This window comes from Muntiacus reevesi, chromosome 1 (genome assembly GCF_963930625.1).
Source record: "Muntiacus reevesi chromosome 1, mMunRee1.1, whole genome shotgun sequence".
In the NCBI taxonomy this organism is placed as follows: domain Eukaryota; kingdom Metazoa; phylum Chordata; class Mammalia; order Artiodactyla; family Cervidae; genus Muntiacus; species Muntiacus reevesi.
In genome coordinates this window covers 155,954,895-155,976,657 of record NC_089249.1, presented here as the reverse complement: position 1 = coordinate 155,976,657, position 21,763 = coordinate 155,954,895, and the positions used below count along the sequence as shown (strand labels likewise).

Genomic DNA, 21,763 nt, shown 5'->3' with positions numbered 1-21,763 from the left:
CATATAACTATGCTCAACCAAATGGATCCCAAGCTCTCTGATATAATACTTGTCTTAGTTTGTTTATTGTATTTATATGTGTCCTGTCTATTGATTCAGAAAAATAAATTATCATACTCTGGGAGTTATACTATGAAGACACATTTAGGAATTCTAAGGATCAAACTGATAAAATTTGAGCATCTTACATACCTATGTAAATGGGAATTTGGTATCAACAGATCACAATTGATCCAAAGACTAGAGCAAACATTCAACCCTGAATTTCTCAAATGTTTAAATTAATATACTCTGACCTGTTATCTCATTTGTGCAAGCAAAATCCTAAAAAATTTCCATTTTCATAAGCAGCAAGTGAGTGTATTTTCAACGAGTATTACAATAAAATACACTGAAGTCAGAAAAGATGAATATAAGTTAAAGTTACTTGCCCAAATGTGGGCATGTTATGCATTAGTTCATAACCATGTACATTTTTTTAAATAAGAAAAAATTAAGCATATAAAAGCTCAACAAAAAATATCTTAGAACTAATAAATTAATTAAAGTTGTAAGATACAAAATTAACATACAAAAATTTGTTGTGTTTCTATAACACTGAACTACAGGAACTGAAAATTAAGGAAATAATTCTATTCACAATAGCAACAAGAAGAATAAAACACTTAGGAATAAATTTAACTAAGGGGGTAAAAGACTTAGACACTGAAAATCACAAAACGCTACTGAAGGAAACCAAAGAAGAGAGAGACAGGTGGAAAGACGTCCATATTCATGGATTGGAATAATTAGCAATAAGATTTCCATACTATCCAAAGTGATCTACAGATTCAGTACAATCCATCAAAAAAACTCCAATGGGATTCTTCACAGAAATAGAAAAAAAAAATCCTAAAATTCATATGGGAACGCAGGAGACAGTGAATAGCCACAGCAATCTTGAGCAAAAAGAACAAAGTTGGAGTCATCACTTTTCCTGATTCCAAAATACATTACAAAGCTACAGTAATCTAAGTAGTATGCTACTCGCATAAGACAGACATATATACTAATAGAAGAAAATAGACGGCCCAGAAATAAATCCATAGACTTGAGGCCAACTGACCCCTAACAAGGGTGCGAATAACACAAAATGGAGAAAGATACTTCATTCAATAAATGATATTAGGAAAACTGGACAGCAACTTGCAGAAAAATGAAATTGGTCCTTATCTCACATAATATACAGAAATCAATTTAGAATAGATTAAATGTAAAACTACTAGAAGAAAATATTAGGAAAAATGATTCTTGACACTGATCTAAACAATGAGTTTTTTAGATATTACACAAAAAGCATAGGTAAAAATAGTAAAAATAGACCAATAGAACTGCATCAAGATTAAAGTGCTTCTGCATAGCAAAGGAAACAACCAACAGTGTAAAAAGTTGCCCTGTGGAATGGGAAAAATATTTTCAAATCATATATCTGATAATGGGTTAATATACAAAATATATATGTAACTCATATATGTAACTCAATATATATGTAACTCAATATATACATAACTTAATAGTAAAGAAAAAAATAACAGTTTAAAAATGGGAAAAGGACCCTGAATAGATATTTCTCAAAAAAATTAAAACAAGAAATACAAATGGATAACAGATATATGAAAGGGTGCTCGGCATCTCTACTCATCAGGGCCATGCAAATCGAACGTATTACCATGATAAGCCACCACCTCACATATGTTAGTATAGCTATTACTGAAAAGACAAACCATAAGGGTTGTGAGGATGTACAAAAGGGAACTCGTGCACTGCCACTGGAAATGTAAATCAGTACTGTCACTATTGGGCTTCCCCCGTGTCCCAGTGATAAAGACCCCTCTGACAATGCAGAAGATGCAGGTTCAATCTCTGGGTCACGAAGATCCCCTGAAGAAGGAAATGGCAACCCACTCCAGTAGTCTTGCCTGGGAAACCTCATGGACAGAGGAGGCTGGTGGCTACAGCCCATGGGGTTGCAAAAGAGTTGGACATGACTTAGGGACAAAACAACAACAACACTGTCACTATGGAAGTCCTCAAAAAAAAGACAGAAATACCTTATGATTCATCAATTTCACTTCTAGGTATTTGGAATCAATATTTTAGAGAGATGTCTGCATTCCCATATTCATTGCAGCATTATTCACAGTAGTGAAGATATGGAAATAACTGAAATGTCCATTAATGGATGGATAAAGAAAATATGATACAAACACACACACACACATGAAATATTATTCAGCCTTGAAAAAGAAGGAAAACTTGCCATTTGTCACAACATGGTTGTACTTGAAGGATATTACACTAAATGAAATAAGCAAGACACAGAAAGACAACTACTGCATAATCTTACTTACATGAAGAATCAAAAATAATTGAAGTCATAGAAGCAGAGTAGAATGGTAGTTGTCAGGGTCTGGAAGGCAGGGAAAATGGGGAGATGATTGCCCAAGGGTACAAACTATCAGTTAAAAAATGAATATGTTTTGAGGAACTAATATACATCATAGTGGCTATAGTTAACACCACATTGTTTGAAAGTTAACACCACATATTTGAAATTTGGTAAGAGAGTAGATCTTAATTGTTCTCTATAGAGAAAAAAAAAAGGTAACTATGTGTAGTGATGGATATGTTAATTAGCTTGATGGTGGTGATTATTTTACCATATACATATATTTATCAAAACTTCAAGTTGTATAGCTTAAATATATAAATTATACCTCAATAAACTGGAGAAAAAAATCAGCTCATGCAGCTTACTATCCTCACTATCAAAAAACAAACCAACCAACAAACAAACAACTCAATCAAGAAATGGCAGAAGACCTAAATAGACATTTCTCCAAAGAAGGTATACAGATGGTCAACAGACACATGAAAAGATGCTCAATAACACTAATTATTAGAGAAATGCAAATCAAAACTACAAGGAGGTATCACTTCACACCAATTGGAATGGCCATGATCAGAAAATCTAAAAACAATAAATGTTGGGGAGGGTATGGAGAAAAGGGAACCCACTTATACTGTTGGTGGGAAGGTAAATTGATACAGCCACTATGGAAAACAGTACAGAGGTTCCTTAAAAAACTAAAACTATAACTACCATATGATCAGCAATCCCACTCCTGGGCATATACTTAGAGAAAATCATCACTGAAAAAGCTACTTGCACCCTCAGTGTTCATTGCAGCACTATTTACAACAGCCAAGACATGGAAGCAACCTAAATCTCCATCAGCAGAGGAATGCATAAAGAAGATGTGGTACATATATACAATGGAATATTATCTCAGCCATAAAAAGGAACAAAATTGTACCATTTGCAGAGATGTAGATAGACCTAGAGACTGTCATAGACAGTGAAGTAAATCAGAAAGAGAAAAACAAATATCATATATCAATGCATATATGTGAAATCTAGAAGAATGGTATAGATGAACCTACCTGCAAAGCAGAGATAGAGACGTAGACATAGAGAACAAATGTATGGATACCAAGAGGGCAAGGGGGGGAAGTGGGATGAGTTGAGAGACTGGGATTGACACATATGTACTATTACGTACAGATCAGATAACTAACGGAAGCCTCCTGTAAAACACTGAAAGCTGTTTGGTGCTCTGTGGTGACCTAAATAGGAAGGAAACCCCAAAAGACAGGATGCATGTACCTGTAAAGTGATTCACTGTGCTGTACATTGTAGAGCAACTATGAGAGTGTTACTGGCTCGGTCGTGTCCGGCTCTTTGTGAGCCCATGGACTATAGCCTGCCAGGTTCCTCTGTCAGTGGAATTCTCCAGACAAGAATACTGGAGTGGGTTGCCATTGCCTTCTCCAGGGGATCTGCCCGATCCAGGGATCAAACCTGGGTCTTCTGCATTGCAAGCAGATTCTTTACCATCTGAGCCACTATTTCACTGAGCCAGTGAAATAAAAAAATAAAATAAATAAAATGTAAAAAATCTAAATACTGTATTAGACTTGCCAAATATCATTTTATCTAATTCCCAAGACTGTCCTCTGAGGTACACTTTATATTACATAAATATATGTTTTGTGAATGAAAGAATTGGATCTGAGCTACGAAAAGTGACTTGATTCTCAAGGTCACAAAGACTTTGAGGTCAGTATGACACCAAATCCCATTTGTTATTCCATGCTGCCTCTTTCGCATGAAGCAAGGGCAAGTGATTCTTTTCTAGTCTTCAGGCCCACACACTCCAGGAACACGGAAGCTCATAGCAGTTATTTTATTATGTATTTTAAAATGATTTTCTTCTTCATAAGGAGAACATTAGTATTCTACACATGAAGAAAATATTTGATTTTTCTTTATCTTTCTCTCTCTTTTTATGTCTCTGTGCCAGGGATAAACAGTATTCCAGGGGTCATTTTCTCTGAATACGAGCTGTGGGAGACAAGAAAACCTTGCTGATGACCTACCAAAGCTGTCAGATTTACCCCAATAATCCAAACATATTACTCAGAGACTTGCCAATAACCTTTTGACAAAAAGAATGAATTATTTACTAAATATTGGGTAACAGTATTTAAGTATTAATAACATCATGAGCCCCAGTTTCCTTAGGGCCCCCTTTGCCTGTGCTGTCCACTTTACCCTGTTTTTGGCATCTATCCTGGTATTTCTCTCACTGACTTGCCATTGTCTGTTTATTCACCTGTTTCCCCACTAGACTTGAAGCTTTCACTAACAGGAACTCCTTCATTTCTGTGTTTCTAAACTGGTACAGAGCCTAGCTATATGCTTCTGCTTAGTAAGTGTGTGAAAAATGAATAAATGAATGAGTGACTATAACCTTATTCTTTTCCCTTAAAAGGATTTGTTAAATGTACAATCAGGGATGATATAACTTTTAAATGTCTATGAAACCTTTCATGTAAATTGCCAAATCAGCAAGAAATTCATCATTACAAGATGCTGGGATTGTTGATTCAGGAAATGTGATACCCAAACCCTGATGTATTCTCAGATCTTTATTAGACAAGTATTCTAGTTCATAATATGAGGTCAACTTTTAAGTAAACTGTTTCTCTAAACCCTGCCATTGGTCCTCAGATCTCGATTACCCATGCAGAGTCTGTATCCCTTTCACTGAAAATGGCTTCTACTGTGTCTGTCTGCCAGGAATACCCATCTTTGGCAGACAAAGATGACCATGACCAACTGGGAAGAAAGATGGACTGAGAGCATGGAGTGACCTGAGAACATGACTCCAGTACCGCCAGAATGATGTCTCACAGGTACCTCAAAATCCATGTCAACTGAAGTCATGAGTTTTACCAAAACTTGCTCCTCCCCTTAGTGACCTGTCTTTAGCTCAGGTTATGGCATCACTATTCTCTTGATTACTGGGATTAGAAACCTAGGTGTCATTCTAGAATGCCCCCCGCCCCCATTTAGCTTTCTCTCTGGTATCCTATCATAAACAGATCTTAAAATGTCTGCTTCTCCATCCCTACAGCTACTATCTCAGTTAAAGACTACATAATTTCTCATGTTGATTACTGCAATAATCTCTTGCTTGAAGTCTCTGCCTCCAGCAATCCCCACAGTGAATTCAGAGGTATCTTTCTAAGATGCAAAACTGACCATGTCATTCTCCTGCCAAAATCCTCTGGAAGCATATTTTTCTCAGTAGAAAAATTCATTTTCTTGAACTGGTGTCCTGAGTGGCTTCTGCTCTCATCAGTCCTCAGCGATGCTCCAGCCTTCTTGAACTGCTTTGACTTTCTCCAGTATTCCTGACAGTCTCAGGCTTCTGGAGTCTTAAACCAGCCTGGAATATTCTTTCACAGATCTTTGTCTGACTAACTTCTATTTACCTTCCAAGTCTTCGCCTGTCATTTTCTCTGGGAAGTCTTCATAAGATAATTGATCCAGCTGGATGTTAGCTCCAAGAGAATGAGATATGTCTTCCTCAGTGCCTGGCATGGTGCCCTGTACATATTGTATTGCATATTTGTTGAATGAGTGAAAAAATGAGAATAATTGGGGGAAGGAAATTGATACTAAATACTGATGGACAGGGAGGCCTGGTGTGCTGCAGTTCATGGAGTTGCAAAGGGTTGGACATGACTGAGCGACTGAACTGAACTGAAATACTGATTATGTGATCAGGCACTGTCTAGGCTCTAACTCATTAAAGTCATTTAGTCCTCATGACAGCACTGATGTGTAAAACATCACAGTCCTCATTTCTCAGATGGAGAAATGGAGACTTAGAGAAGTTGAGTAACTTACTTAAGGTCACAGAGCTGGCAAAGGAGGCATAGCAAGGAATGATTCCAAAATCTGTATCTTTCTACTATTCCATATGCCTAGCATGGAGCTCGTAGCATATAAGATAATCGAAAAACTATTGTTACGTGAATGAATAAATGAATATAGGGAGATCATATTTGCAAATAATATAATTCATTTCAGGATGAATACATATATACAGGTAGACTGCAGCCATGAAATTAGAAAGTGATTGCTTCTTGGAAGGTAAACAACGACAGATCTAGACAGTGCATTAAAAAGTAAAGACATGACTTTGTTGACAAAGATCCGTATAATCAAGGCTATGTATGGTCTTTCCAGTAGTCATGTATGGATGTGAGAGCTGGACCATAAGGAAGACTGAGCGCCAAAGAATTCATGATTTTGAACAATGGTTCTGGAGAAGACTCTTGAGAGTCCCTTGGACAGCAAGGAGATCAAACCAGTCAATCCTAAAGGAAATCAACCCTGAATATTCATTGTAAGGACTGATGCTGAAGCTGAAGCTGAAATACTTTGGCCACCTGATGTGAAGAGACAACTCACTGGAAAAGACCCTGATGCTAGGAAAGATTGAAGGCAGAAGAAGAGGGTGACAGAGTATGAGAATTGTTGAATGGCATCACTGATTCAATGGACATGAACTTGAACAAAGTCTGGGAAATGGCGAGGGACAGGGACTGGAATGCTGCAGTCCATGGGGTCACAACTTGGCAACTGAACAACAACAACAACAATAATGCCTATCTTTGTCCAATGGGTCTAGGGATGATTTATCATCCTATCTTCTTGCATTTTGCAATAAAGGCCATTGAAGAATTATTACTGTCCCTACTTGATAGTTGAGACAGACAGATGAGAAACCCGAGACACAGCTAAGACCCCCCAGTTAGGTTAGTATGACCAATCAGGGACCTGCACACAGATCTGACAAAGAAACAGAGACTTTGGAGAGAACCAGGGCTATAGTCACTGGTAGGAAATGGGATTTGAGGCAGAGAAGTTCAGGTAGTGTGTGCTCTAGCACAGAGACAGTCAGGACTTAACTATAACAGTCAGATAATAAGTTAGAGGTAGGGGCTTGGGAAAGAGTGGGAGGAAGGCAAAGCTCACCTATGGCTCCAAAGACCTTTGCATTTCTCCCTCAGATGTGTGTGATTGAGTCCAAGCCCATTAAACTTCCCAAATCCATCAAGTCCAGCTGTCATCATTTCTCACCTAGTCAATTTTAGCAGACTTCTCACTGGTCTCAACCCTCCCATCTTGCCACTGGCAGTCCAGACTCTGCACTGCAATCAGACTGATTCTTCCATTAGGAAATCTCTACCATGTTATTTCTCTATTTTATTTCTTTATTATTTCTTCATGCATCTGGAGGATGAAATCAAAACTGCTTAGCATGGCATTCAAGTCTTCTAGGCTATGTCCTATCACCCTCACATTTCTGAGGATATTGCCCATTCTCCCCATGTCCCACACCCAATAAATATTTTACCACATGCTGAATATGCTGGGGCTTTTGGTACCTTGGCATATGCTGTTGACCTTTCTGATCCTGATGAAGTCTTAGGCATCCTTCAAGGCCAGCTCAAATACCATTCCCTCTGTGAAGGTTTTGGTCCTCCTAACACTATGAGGACAGTTAAGTGCATCTGTATTTCTGCTTCTGGAGCACTCCTCACATGGCTCTGGAACACCAAAGTGTTCTCCTGTTTCTTTCTCCTGTCCCCAGCCTGTGCTATCCTTATGGGCAAGGACGGTGATGGTCGCTGTGATGTCGCTGACATGTAGCATCATACTTGGCACATCTTAATGCTCAAAACCAAGTGGTTCTCATAGTGTGCTCCCTAGTGTAGTGTTAAGTCGCTCAGTCATGTCCAACTCTTAGCGATCCCATTGACTGTGTAGTCTGCCAGTCTCCTCTGCCCATGGGATTCTCCAGGCGAGAATACTGGAGTGGACTGCCATTCCCTTCTCCAAAGGATCTTCCCGACCCAGGGATGGAACCTGGGTCTCCTGCATTGCAGGCAGATGCCATGCCTTGCAATCTGCTTTTTCATTAGCTCATTTCAACATGAGGTCTTAAAGCTGTGCTTGACAGTTTTCTCATCACAGGTTCTTTTAGGACATCGTTTTGCATTGATTTTTGACTAGATAGAAAAAAATCCTCATCTTTCTCATCACCATCATCGCCTTTTCAACAACCTAGTAGTATATGAAGGGTAACATGGAAGAAGACTGCTGCTTGCCACCAGGAAGTCCCTTCACAATAACATCTCTTGCCTCCTCAGCATGTGTGTCTCCGAGTACAATTCAGTGCCGAGTATTAGACAAGAGCTCACTCTCAGGCCTTGGAATGGGCATTCCTTCATTTAGCAGTTTGTTACAGGTTATGATAAAGCATTCAGACAAACATCCAGCGGAAGGGATACACGGAGGGTACATGCTCTCTCAGATCCACACCTCCGACCAAATCTCCCCATGTTCGCTGACCCATAAGTGTGCTCCCCAGACCATTAGAAACATCATGAGAACTTGTTAGAAATGCAGATTCCTAGGCTATTCCCCAGATCTGCTAAATTGCAAACACTGAGAGTGGGATCCAGTCCCCAGGTAACTCTGATACATAGTAAAGCTTGAGAACTGGTGCACTAAGTAAAGGGTCAAAGGAATCAAAGAGGAATTCTGTGTGGGAAAAATCAGGAAAGGTTTCCCAGGGGAGGAAGCATTTGGATTGAGCCTGATAGAAGTTAAGATTTAGATACAAAGAAAGAAAAGGAAACCTCTTTTCTGAGAGAGAGCATTGCAAGAAGGAAGTCAAGCAGCTAGAGAATTCCAGTGCAAGATCAGGCCATGTGTTGGGCCCTGTTGCCTGGAGTCTAGAAAGAGCGAAGAAAAGTAAAGTAAGATCAGCCTATTAACTAAGTGGCCTCTCCCACTGGCCCGTACACCCCTCCAGAGGAAGGAGGCAAGGACTGTGTTTGACTCAACTTTGTGTGACTCAGAGCAAGGGCCTGGTGAATGTTTTAAGAATGACTGACTGAGGGCAGCTCATATGAAGAATATTAGAGGAATAGGTTTTCTGTGAGACCAGCCATATCAAGCTACTGTTCCTGAAAAGAAAAGAGCAGAGAAAATGGTTCCTCTGCAGCGAGAGCAGAAACTTTCCCATCTGGCTCCATCTAGTGTCTTAATGGGCAGATTTCTAGTCTAGGACACCTCTAGCCAAGCAAACAGCCTCTGAACGTTATGCTGTAGGCACCTGGGTGGGAGGGAGGCAGGGCAGCCAGAGCCTGGCTTTAAAATGAAAACAACTTTAGGTCTGAGCTTTCTTGATTTTTTTTCATTTGGTTATTCCATTTAAATTTCCTATGGTTTTGGTGTATGTGTATGTGAGAGAAAGAAAAAGAGGAGGAAAGAAAGAGAAATCTTTCGCATATGCCGTGTTCCAAAGACTCTGCACCAGAATCTTTGAATTCCCTCATCAGGGTGTGTGTGATGCATTTTGGCCATGTTCTGTAACCTCCACCAGGGGGTATCCCAGACTCTAACAAAGCAGCATGCAAGCCTTGGACTTGGGAGGGGGTCATTTTTCTTTAAAAGTAACCAGTAAATTACTGTCAATGCCTTTGATAAGGATAAAAAGAATGCTGTTCTAAGGAAATAATGACAGATGCAAACATATGTACGGGTGTTCATTAAACTGTAATAGTAAAAAATTGAAAATTACCTAAATATGGAATAAGACGAAGTAATTAAATAAGCTATTCACATACATGCTATGGATTATGTGATTCTTAAAACACATTTTTGAAGAATATTTGAAATGTAGGAAATGGTCATAATATTTCACTGGGTAAAAAAAGACAAACGCAGTATGATACCCATTTTTATTAAAATTGCACAAAAACACACAAAAAAGTTGGCAAGAAGTACAGTGATATGGTGACTTGTGGAATTAGCAGCAATGTAAATTTAATTATTCTTTTATATATTTCTATAATGAGGATATTTATAGTTTAAATGTGGCATTAAATTAAGAATTAGACAGTAGCATGAAAAGAAGGAAATGTAGAAAATGAAAAGTGAATTATTAGTCAAATGGGAACATTTAATCAAATAAAAAGAATACAGTTATAGTGACTTGGAAAAACATATTTTGCCAATATTATCTAGTACAACCCCAACCCCATTATTACTGATGAGTAAGAGGTTACATGTTTGGTGTTTCAACAAACTACTTCCTATTTTTAAAAGCATTAAATAAAATTAACAGATTAAGCAATGTACTTTTCATGAGCTAAATGCCACGTAGGAGACAATAGCTATATAGGCAAGTTGAAAATTTTAACTGAGTCCAGGGTAGAAGATCACATATCCTTGATATTGTCCATTCTGAATGAGCCTTCTATGAACAAAATTATTTGTGTAATAATAGCTATACTCCCCCATATATTTTCATACCAATCTCACTAAAATCCCATGATCAAATCCTGACTGACAGATATGTATACTATTCTTAAAACACTGTTTCTCAGAAGTGGCAGCTCAGGTAAGATTTCCTGGTATATCTTCTGCACCTAGCACTGAGCTAGACATTGTGCCTGTTCTCTCTCATATTTATATCAACAAATCCTTGCAGAAATCTATATGTGCTATTAGCCTTATTTTGCAAAGGAGACCATGGGGGCTCACAGAGGGGAAATGACTTCCCCAAAGTCATACAGGTAGCACGCAGGCAGCAGTGCCTGGTATCAAGCGGAGCTCTGTCCCCTTGCAAGCCCAAGCACTTCCCACCATATTTTTCATTTCCCAAAGGGGTCACCTCCAGGAGAGAATTAAAAGGATGGAGGAGGAGATGCAATGTCTGAAGCTCTCAGAAGGCACCACTGTGGTCTGACTCCTGCTCTGCACTCCAGTGACCTTGAGCTTGAAAGGGACAAAGGAGCAGACTCCCCTGATGCTCTGTGATGAGTCAAGAGGAAAGTCAGCTCTCAGGGAAACAGCTGGCCTTTCTCCAGCAGCCGGGCCTGAGAGATAAACAGATCAATGCAGACACTCGTCTCCACCTAATGAGCTAATGGCACAGCCAGAGTACTGCCTTATTGGATTGCTGGTCATGCTGAAAGATTCCAGAGTTAAGCTGGCCTACTGTGGGGGTGCAGGACTCATTCCCCACGCCCTAGTGAAGTCTGGCTTCTCTGTATGAATGCTAGGAGTGACTTGTTACCTTTGTTTGTTTGTTCATTCTTTTGCTTGTGTTTTTCCTCACTTCCCTAGGAATGTGTTGAGATTTGATGAAATGATGTCAATGACCTTTCTGCTCTGTAGACAGAGTGCCACAGATGAAGGAAACACTGTCCTCCCAAGAGGCAGACCAGTATGTTGCGAAGAGTCCCCACCTGGCATTAGCACAGTGGCATTCTGATTCCCACAGTGATTTGACGTGGTATTTGGGCACACTCCTGCCCCTCTCTGATGTCAATTTTCCACGTGAACCATGAAAGCATAGGAGTGAAAGTCGTTCAGTCGTGTCTGACTCTTTGCAACCCCGTGGACTATATAGTGCATAGAATCCCCCAGGCCAGAATCCTGGAGTTGGGTAGCCTTTCTCTTCTCCAGGGGATCTTCCCAACCCAGGGATTGAACACCCATTGCAGGTGGATTCTTTACCAGCTGAGCCACAAGAGAAGCCCAAGAATACTGGATTGGGTAGCCTATCCTTTTTCCAGCGGATCTTCCTGACCCAGGAATTGAACTGGGGTCTCCTGCATTGCAGGTCTTTACCAACTGAGCTACCAGGGAAGAAGCATAGGAGGGACCAGAGTAAAAGGTGTTTCTGTACTAGGTAGCATGTTATGAACACAAGTAGCTTGCCTGACACTGACAATTACATTAAGCTACTAGTATGTAATCCTGCTGGTCTCTATAAACCCAGACAATGGTTAACTCTAAATAATGATAACTCTAATAATAACTACAAATGAATGTTTATTGAACATTCTACTTCTCACTCAGAGACAATCACCATCACTCATCACTAACATCAAACACTTGCTCTCTCTTCTTGAGCTGTCTCTCTTTGAGTTCCTTTCTCAACTTTTCTCAGCACCCTCAGCTATATTTCCTCTGGTCTTTTGCAATGGGCATGAAGCAGGCAGCCCCCTTCAGAGGCAACCAGAGCATCTCACTGAGCCAGGTCTCCTGTAGTCTCTGCTCTTGCACTAGTTTATTAGCTCCTGCATTAGTTTATTACCAGCATATACAGGCTTCTGGGTATATAAATATACCAAATGCCCATTACTTAATGGCACCTGACTGAGGGCCTCCTCAGGAGCCAGAGAATGCTCCCAGGTTTGGAGGCATAGGCGGGAATCTCCCCCAGAGCTCATTCCTGAATATTCCTGATGTGAGACTCATGACTTGCTGCATGGCCATAAGAAGAGTAAGGAGCTGGACAGTCTCCAAACTAGAAGGGTGCCAGAGAGGCCACCATCCTCAACCCATGACTGGAGAATACAAATTGACATCACAGAGGCATCCTTTGAGTTTGTTAAAAATAGAACCTTTATATATGTCCTCCTCTGAGGAGTCTTCAGAGGGATTTTGGCTTAAAAGTATCTTAAGGGTTCAACTATCTCAGTGGTTTACAAATTTTTACAACTGCGGAAATCTCTGTACATAAGAAATTACATTCAAAAGCCATAGAATCAAACAGATGCAGATATTGTTAAGGCTTCCTGGAGCACAGTTTGAAAATCACTAATCTAGTCCAGGATTACTTTAGTCCTGCTGGTGGTGAAGCTTTGACCAAACAAGGGTCCCTGTTTATAGTCTGGTGCTCTTTCCCCATCTATGTTTTCCCCACCAAGAAATATTTGCTTAGATTCTACTACATTAAGTCTATTGAGGCAATCACAGCAAGACTGCATTGAAGTCCACACAGAGCTCATAGACCATTGATGGTCTGGCCAAAGATAGAAAAGCAGAATGCTACAAATGGACAAGATTAGGGTTTCTAAACATTGACTTTAATGATACTTTGGACCAGATCATTTTTCATCATCAAGAGTTGTTTGTGCACTGCAGGACGTTTAAAGTCGCCATGATTTCTATCCACTAGATGCCAGGAATAACCCTTCCCAAATCTTGACAGTCAAAAACATCTCCAGACACTGCCAAATGTCCTCTGGAAGTAGGGGGCAAAATCGCTTCCATTAGAGAACTGTGGATTAGTTAATACAAGACAGCAGCATAAGGGATCTCACCAGGTTGCATAAAATTAAAAGCCAAATAAATGATGAAGACAGTGTTGTAAGAATTCTGAGAAGAAGGGGCTCCTCTGCACCTATGCTCTCAGGGTGGTGATACCAGCACAGTGCAGAGGAAGGAGGGGCAAGCTCTTGGCTTTAAGTGGGCTTGACCCTGATTGTCCTCCCACCCTCTGCTCCTGTAAAGATTTTCTGGCCTGGAAGCTTCATGGAGAGACTCCTGGGCCAAGACAAGACCACCTGCCTCCATTCCTTGCCATGTCACCAATTCACAGTATGGCACTGGCCAAATGCTTCTCCCCTCTGGACGTGGTGCCCTCAACCATAACAAGGATAGACAGCAAGGTCTGTAGTCTCACCAATAATCCTTTTTTTTTTAAAAAAAATTGGTTTCATTCACTTTATTATTCTCTTTATAAAATTATATGGTGGCTACAGCTGGAGCCTGGGTCCTCTGCATGGAGACTCTGGTATAGGTCTTCACAAGATGGTCAGTGAATTCCAGATATGGAGACTTGGTGAACACTGTCTCTTTTCAGAGGGGTGAGATAACTGTAGGTCTTGGAAATGGCATCAAAAGTGGCCTTGGCAAAGTTACCCAGGGTGGTGGTGCAGCCCTGGCAGAAGTGTAGCAGTCGTCTATGCCAGCCATCATCAGCAGCTTCTTGGGCACAGGGACCAGAGGATGCCAGTGCCCCTGGGGGCAGGGATGAGGAGCACCAGGAGGGAGCCACAGTGGCCAGTCACCTTGCAAGGAACTGTGTGGGACTTGTGGATCTTGCTCCCCCCAGTAGCCTCTTCGGGATGATGGACAGCTTGGCCAGGATGATGGCCCCACGGATGGCAGTGGCTACCTCCTTAGAGCACTTGACACCCAGACAGACATGTCCGTTGTAATCCCAGATGACAATAAACACCTTGAACCTGGTCTGCTGGCCAGCACAGTCTGCTTTTGCATGGGCATAATCTTCAAAATCTCATCCTTAAGGGATGCTCCCGAGAAAAAGTCAATGATCTCAGACCCCTTGATAGGCAGAGAGAAAAGGTAGATCACCTTCAGGGGTTTGATCTTCATGTCCTTGGCTAGGCGGCCCAGCTTGGTAACAGGGAGCCACTCCTTGTCCTCGGCCTTGCCTCCGTGAGTTCCACAGCCTCTGCCCCGGCCCCGGCTCCAGCCATGACCCCGGCCCAGAACGCCACTACGGAAGCCTCGATGGAAGCCACCGCGGCCTCCCATTCCAGGGCCCCCGGGGTCTCCGGGCCCTCCCACAGCACCAGCATCATCCCATTTGGTGTTTTCACGAAGAGGAAGGCACCAATAATCCTTAAATTCCCTCCTAGCTCATGGATTCCATTTTCTAATTTTTGCCATAATCCTAGAAAGTGTAAAACCAAGTTCAGCTGATGACTATTTGATCTTAGGCTTTCTCAGCCATATCTGAAAAGCCACTTCCTTGGATAGGTAGGTTGGAAAGGAAAACACAAAGGGAGTTTATGCTCCTATCCATACCTTGGAATAATAATAACAATGCTAATCTCCATTTGTGGGCTTCCCTTGTAGCACAGTTGGTAAATAATCTGCCTGCAATCCAGGAGACCAAGGTTCGATTCCTGGGTTGGGAAGATCCCCTGGAGAAGGAAATGGCAACCCACTCCAGTATTCTTGCCTGGAGAATCCTATGGACAGAGGAGCCTGGAAGGTTACAGTCCATGGGCTCACAAGAATCGGATGCGACTTAGTGACTAAACCACCACTACCAACCTTCATATGTGGCTTTGTAGTTTACAAAGCACCTTCACATATGCTATTCAAATACATGATCCTTAAAACAACCCTCCGAGGTGAGAATAATTACTGTCATTTCACGGATGAGTCAAGGTTCAGTATGGTTGAGGGTCTTTGCCTCGGGTCTCTCCCAGACCTCCCCGACTTCCGGCTCCTTGCTTCAAACTCCAGCTGCCCGTGCTACACTGAGTGTGTTGGAAACTATCTCTCTAGGTCTCCCAGAGATAGGACATAAAGGCCAAGTGACTAAGACACTCAGGCAGAACAGGAGGAGAAGCGACAGCATGCTGAGGATACCATGCTGACCGTGGTAGGGCTGACAGAGCTGGCTGAACAAGTGCCAAACCAAGTGCTTTGAAAGGGCAGAAAAAAAGAAAAAAAAATCTTCCCAGTGTTTGCCTGCCAAGCTCCTGCACAGGGACATGGGTACAGAGCTCTGCTTAAGGTTTAATTCTATTGATTACACATTCCATTTTCCAAAGTGCCATTTGCCTGAAGGAGCAGGTGGTGTTTTCGGCATCCATTTAGCTGATGTATTAGCCATGTGGCTCAGTGCATCAGCAGGCCCGAGTCATCAATTCACGGTGAGATGACAGAGGGAATCACTCACTGCAGAATCCTAATGGGGAAAGGGGGAGGAGGGGATGGAACACACAGAAAGGGACAAAAACCTTTCCCAAGTGGGACTGTGGCCCTGACTGGGGCAGGGGAAGCAGGAGGTGAATGGCCCAACATAGGACCTTCAGTTGATAATAGTAAACACACTTAGGACCTAACTCTCTGTGGCAGGTCCCAGGCTGGACACTGCGGACACAAACAGGAGTCACAAGAACTCCCACCTCCAAGACCTCAGTTTTATGGGGAAGGTAGACATAAACTATTAACAACAATAGCATCAGATATACATTACAATGGAAGGATGTGGTAGGTAGCAGAAGAGTATTTTAAAATTCCACAGTTACGGTTCAAGTCCCAGCTTCATTATTTACTAGCTTTGCAGTTGTAAAATTCCAGGCAGTTAGGTTGGAAGCTCATGGAGAGTAGGCACTGTATGTCTTATATATTTTTGAATGCCCACTGCCACAGCCCAGAGTCTGGTATTGCCATCATAATCACCAAAGAATACTAATAGTATAATTATGAAAACAATAAAAGTAATCATAACAAAATAACATTTACTGAGCTCTTGTTACATTCCAGGTCCTGCCTAAGTGTTATATATATTTTCATCCTCACAACAAGCCCATGAATTAGGTACTATTATTATCTTTATTTTATAGATGAGCAGATGGAGCCTGAAGGAGGTTAAATAACTTTTTCATAGTCACACAGCTTGTAAAGTGGTGGTGGAGTGAATGAGTGAGTGAAGTCACTCAGTCGTGTCCGACTCTTTGTGACCCCATGGACTGTAGCCTACCAAGATCCTCAGTCCATGGGATTCTCCAGGCAAGAATACTGGAGTAGGTTGCCATTTCCTTCTCCAGGGGATCTTCCCAACCCAGGGATCGAACCCAGGACTCCTGCATTGTAGGCAGATGCGTGGAGCTAGGATTAAAATCCAGATCTGTCTGGCTCCATAGCCATACAGCCATTCAACACTGCAAAGTTCAGTTATCCCAACTGTACTCAAGTTATCTAACCTTGCAGAGACCCCATTTCCTTATAAGTCAAGGGCTCTATTTTTTTTTCTTTATAGGTTGTTGTAAGCATCAAATAAGACAATGTACGTAGAGCGTTACTTAGTGTGTTCTAAAAAGCTCAATAAATGATACTTACCACTATTCCCATTCTAAAGATAATTATGTTCAGAGAAGAACTATGAGGGTCAGAGCCCACCTAATTTTTAAGAGAAACTTCTCCAGTGCCTGTGTGAATATCTTCTCTGATGCAATGAAGGTGCCTCCTCTGGCCCCTATCCTTGCTAAGTGTTCCAGTATGGTTCTATTTAATTAGATCATTAATGTTTTAACTATTATGACTTGCAATTTGACATGCAACATGAGGTAGACTGTGGCAAAGGAGAAATGTGAGCAAAGCAAACAGTTTCTCAGGTAAAGCTTTAAAAATTGCGTTTCAATAAAAAGGCTCATTGGCCCCTGAGTTTCAGGGAGGAAATTTACCTGACAGAAGCACAGGAGGTGTCCATGAGAGAAGGACGGTAACCATTTGCCTTGGAAGAGAACCCCACCACTACCCTATCTGTGTCTGGTGTGGCTACAGAACTCCCTCCACCCTTCCTGAGAATGCAGTGCCACAGAAATGGACACTCACTGGTGTTTCATCACTCATTTACTTATTCATTTATTCAGTGTATATTTTTAGAGGTCTTGCTTTATTCCAGGTACCATAATGGGCACTGAACTTAGAGAAATGAATAAGATGGCTACCTAAAAATTTAAAAGGGTGATACGTGCATGGTTGCAAAATGATGTGATAATTTACTGTCATGCTATTTAAAATAATGACAATTTAGAACCATCTCAACTGTAAATACTAGTAGATTTTAAATAAAGTATGGTACATCATTTCAAAGGGATGTTATTCGATCATTTAAAGAATTTATAAGTAATTTCAAATAATGTGATAAAATGTTCACAGTAAAATGCTAAATGATATAAAACTGTATATAGAGTATGTTCTTACTATATATATGGGCTTCCTCATCAGCTCAGTCACTAAAGAAACCACCTGCAGTGCAGGAGACTGGTTCAATCCTTGCATTGGGAAGATCCCCTGGAGAAAGAACTGACAAGTCACTCCAGTATTCTTGCCTGGGAAATCCCATGGACAGAAGAGCCTGGTGGGTTACAGTCCATGGGGTCATCAGAGTCAGACAAAACTTAGCAACTAAACCACCACTGCCTAACTATATATACAGATATGCAAATAAGTAGTCAGAAAGAAAATATTCAACTTAATAGCATTTATCTTTGGCAATGGTATTAAGGGTGATGCTTTTCTCTGATATAATGTTATTTTGTATTTACAAAGTTTTTTACAATGAACATATAGCAAAAAGGTATCCAAAGGTATCCCTTTCCAAAGGTATAAAATAACTATTATTATGTTAGAAGCATGCTTAAAATACTCCTGGCACAAAAAGAGTGACTAACGTTTCCATTTTATAGATGAACAAATTGAGGTTCTCAAAGATTATATATAATACTTTTCCTAAGGTTTTCCAGCCCATAGTGGACTGACACACACTTCAAACAAGTCATCTGATATAAATCTGGAACTCTTCCCCCAGGACTTTCTAAGAGGCAGCCGCCTGAAATGGGGGGTGGGGTTGACCTGCCTACAAGGTCTCCAACAATCTGCCAGAGCTACCAATCCGATTGTTCCAGAAGAACCCGGAATTCAAAAGGTGAGTCGGGAATGACTCAGTTTTAGTTGCTAGGTGTGGATCTGGAGGAAGTGCCTATCGCTGTAAAAATAATCTTGACTGTTTACATTTCAACTCTTCAAGATTTATGGTGTTTGAACTAGAAGAATAATATAGGTCTGAGCACGTATTTAATGTTTTCGTTTAGATTTAGAACATACAGCCCCAGCATTGAGCTGATTTGAATGCTTGAATATTTTAATATCATTGTATTGTGTGCTCAGCATCCATGATTAAATACACATCTTCAAGTCCAATTTACTTTTAGCTTCATTATGGTCTGTTACAACTGGCATTCAATGAATTCTGCATTTGGCCACATAACCCAGCTCCATTTTTTTGCAATTGTACTCTTGTGTGCACATATCTGGAGGCATGTAAAACTGAACACTCCTCTTTAAACACAAGCAAGTATTTCCTATCTTAAGAAGGACCCATTTTCTCAGTTATCTGTGAACATTAGAGCACAAGGTAACTGAGATATCACTGAATTCAACCTTCCAATCCCATTCTTTTATCTGTTTATAGGGACCCTTCTCTGGTACCCAAGCTTTACTGTTGCAAACACTGAAGGCCCATCTCTCTGCCAAGATAATATTCAGACAGGTACAATAGGAATTAAATTCAGAACTCTTGGATTTTTTTTTTTTTAACCAAGTTTTCATCATAAAAAAATTACAGCTTTACAACTATCTTTCTATTTTTTCATTATGTATCTATCCAGGTAGGAGGATAGGTATATATTTTAACAATTTGCTAGCTAGATTTATAACAGAGTATTTAGATTAGACTTTCTAGGCCTCCATCTGTTCCCTCCCCTGAGTCTTGCAAATGTTCAAGGTGGGCCTACAACTTTCCCCAGCTCCCAGTTTACTGATAGGGTCTTGTGTGGGCAATAGACTTACCCAAGGAATCATGACTTTGCTCCTTTCTGTATTACTAGTGCATATCACATTCATTAGCACTTGGAACACACCCAGTGTATAAATTAATTGAAGCAAACTAATTTGGAGGTATTTTTCATTTGTTTTGTATTTTAAACTGAAGATTTTATAAATGCAACAAAGAGGATAAATTCAGGATACATAATGCTAATACTGTTTACTAAACCATCAACATATATGTATATACATATACACATGCATATATTCAACAAATTACAATCAATATGCATATCCAATCACAGTATGACTCTGAAACCTGAGGGGTTGGGATATGGTGATCGACTAATGCATGAGAAGGTCAGATGTCTCATCTCTGACCACAGGGATGTGTTTCCCTCTCATCCCACAAGTTTGAGTGATTCCTGAAAGCAAGGAACTGAGGATTCCCCAAACTTTTATTAGAAGAAGAGATAAATGCCGTAAAACAAAATGTTCAATGCACTTTGAAATTATCTTTATATGAATATACATATATATGCATGTGCATATATACCATTGTATATCATACAATGTTATACATTTGTGTGTATATACCTGCCATGATGCCATAAAGCATAATCCACTGGGCACCTATAACTGCACAATTGTTTCACAAAGTCTGCAGGATCTTTATTGCCTCTACCCATCACCCACAACTTCATCTTTGTCCCTCCCCCATCCTAGAAGGCATTCTCATTATAGGATAATGATAGTGGAATAGAACTCCATCACTGAATAATGATCTCCTGTGGTTAGATGAATGAGAAAGGCAGACTTGGGCACCTTCGGAAATTGAACAGCAAGGGGCTGCCAAAATGTTGATTTTAAAAGAGGAAGGCTTTAGTTCTGACACAATATTCCACTCAAAGCTGAAACATTACATGAAGAAGGAGACAGCAAACTTAGGCAGAGAAGGTCCCTGAGAGACTGAGACAAGACTGAGATATAAAGTGGTTGACCACTTCGCATGATAGGGGTGATTTCTATACTTATTGGGTTGCTCTCCATGTTAGGCAGCTGAGCTACTTTGCTACTTGGAGACAGGAAGTTGGCATCTATGTCCTTTTGAAGTCAGTGTGGGTCATGGGAGACCACAGTCTGTTGATAAATGGCTTGAATGGCAAGAGACCTGGAACGGCACTGAGGACAGAGGTACTTTTTTCCCTGCCCGCCTGTACTCCAAGGCACCACATTAGACCAGGCTTTCACCTTTCTGGGCCTCTGTCCTCTTTATCTATCAAACAGTGCATTGACTGGAGGTTTCTGAAAGTCTAGAGGCATCTGACTTGACAACTTCACATCAATATCAATGTAACTAATTTCCTTTCATTTCATAAGGAGTTCAACTGCAATACATCCAGTATGCAGAGAGGAGACAGTGTTCAATGGTCAATGTGTTTCTTGAGGAATTCTGGTACCTTAAACTTGGAGGAAACTTTGAAGTTCATCTATTTCGGGATCTCTATGAATCCTGAATGTTCTGCTGGAACTTCTGTCATGGGAGAAGCTTACTACCTCCCAGGCATCACCATTGGCTGTTGGTGAACCCCAATTGCCTCAAAGTCATTTGTTTATTTCTTTGTTCACTCATTGATCAATTATTTCAATGCCTAGTAGGTCAAGAATATATAAAGCACTGAAGTCCCAGATATGAGTCAGTGTGATCTCTGCTCTGTAAACACTCGACATTGAATTGAGCAGCATAGTGGAGTGGGCATTGGCGGGGTGGGTGGGGGGGGGGCGGGGTTGGCATTAAGGCAACCAAACATGTAGACAATAATTACAATAAGTGCTTTGGTAGAAGTGGTTTTGTGGAAGCAGGTGGAAGACATTGAGGGAACTCACTCTCAAGAAGAAAATTTGGGGGCAGGACAGAGAGGCAGCTTATTGTTGGTAGAGACTATATAGTATAATGTGAAAGAAAAGACTCTAGGGTCAAAATGTTTGAGTTCAAATCTGGACTCTGTCATGTCTAGCCATGTGGAAGTGAAAGCTGCTCAGTCTTGTCCGACTCTTTGTGACCCCATGGACTATACAGTCCTTGGAATTCTCCAGATCAGAATACTGGAGTGGGTAGCC

At 40.8% G+C, this 21,763-nt stretch overlaps 1 protein-coding gene and 1 pseudogene across 1 annotated transcript in view; both read right to left on the bottom strand.

Annotated features, from left to right (window-relative positions):
* The window catches only part of AGBL4 (AGBL carboxypeptidase 4), a 1,390,412-nt gene that overhangs the window by 406,049 nt on the left and 962,600 nt on the right, over positions 1–21,763 (bottom strand). The gene's annotated exons all lie outside the window — the stretch shown is intronic.
* Positions 14,012–14,870, bottom strand: LOC136152089 (small ribosomal subunit protein uS5 pseudogene; annotated as a pseudogene).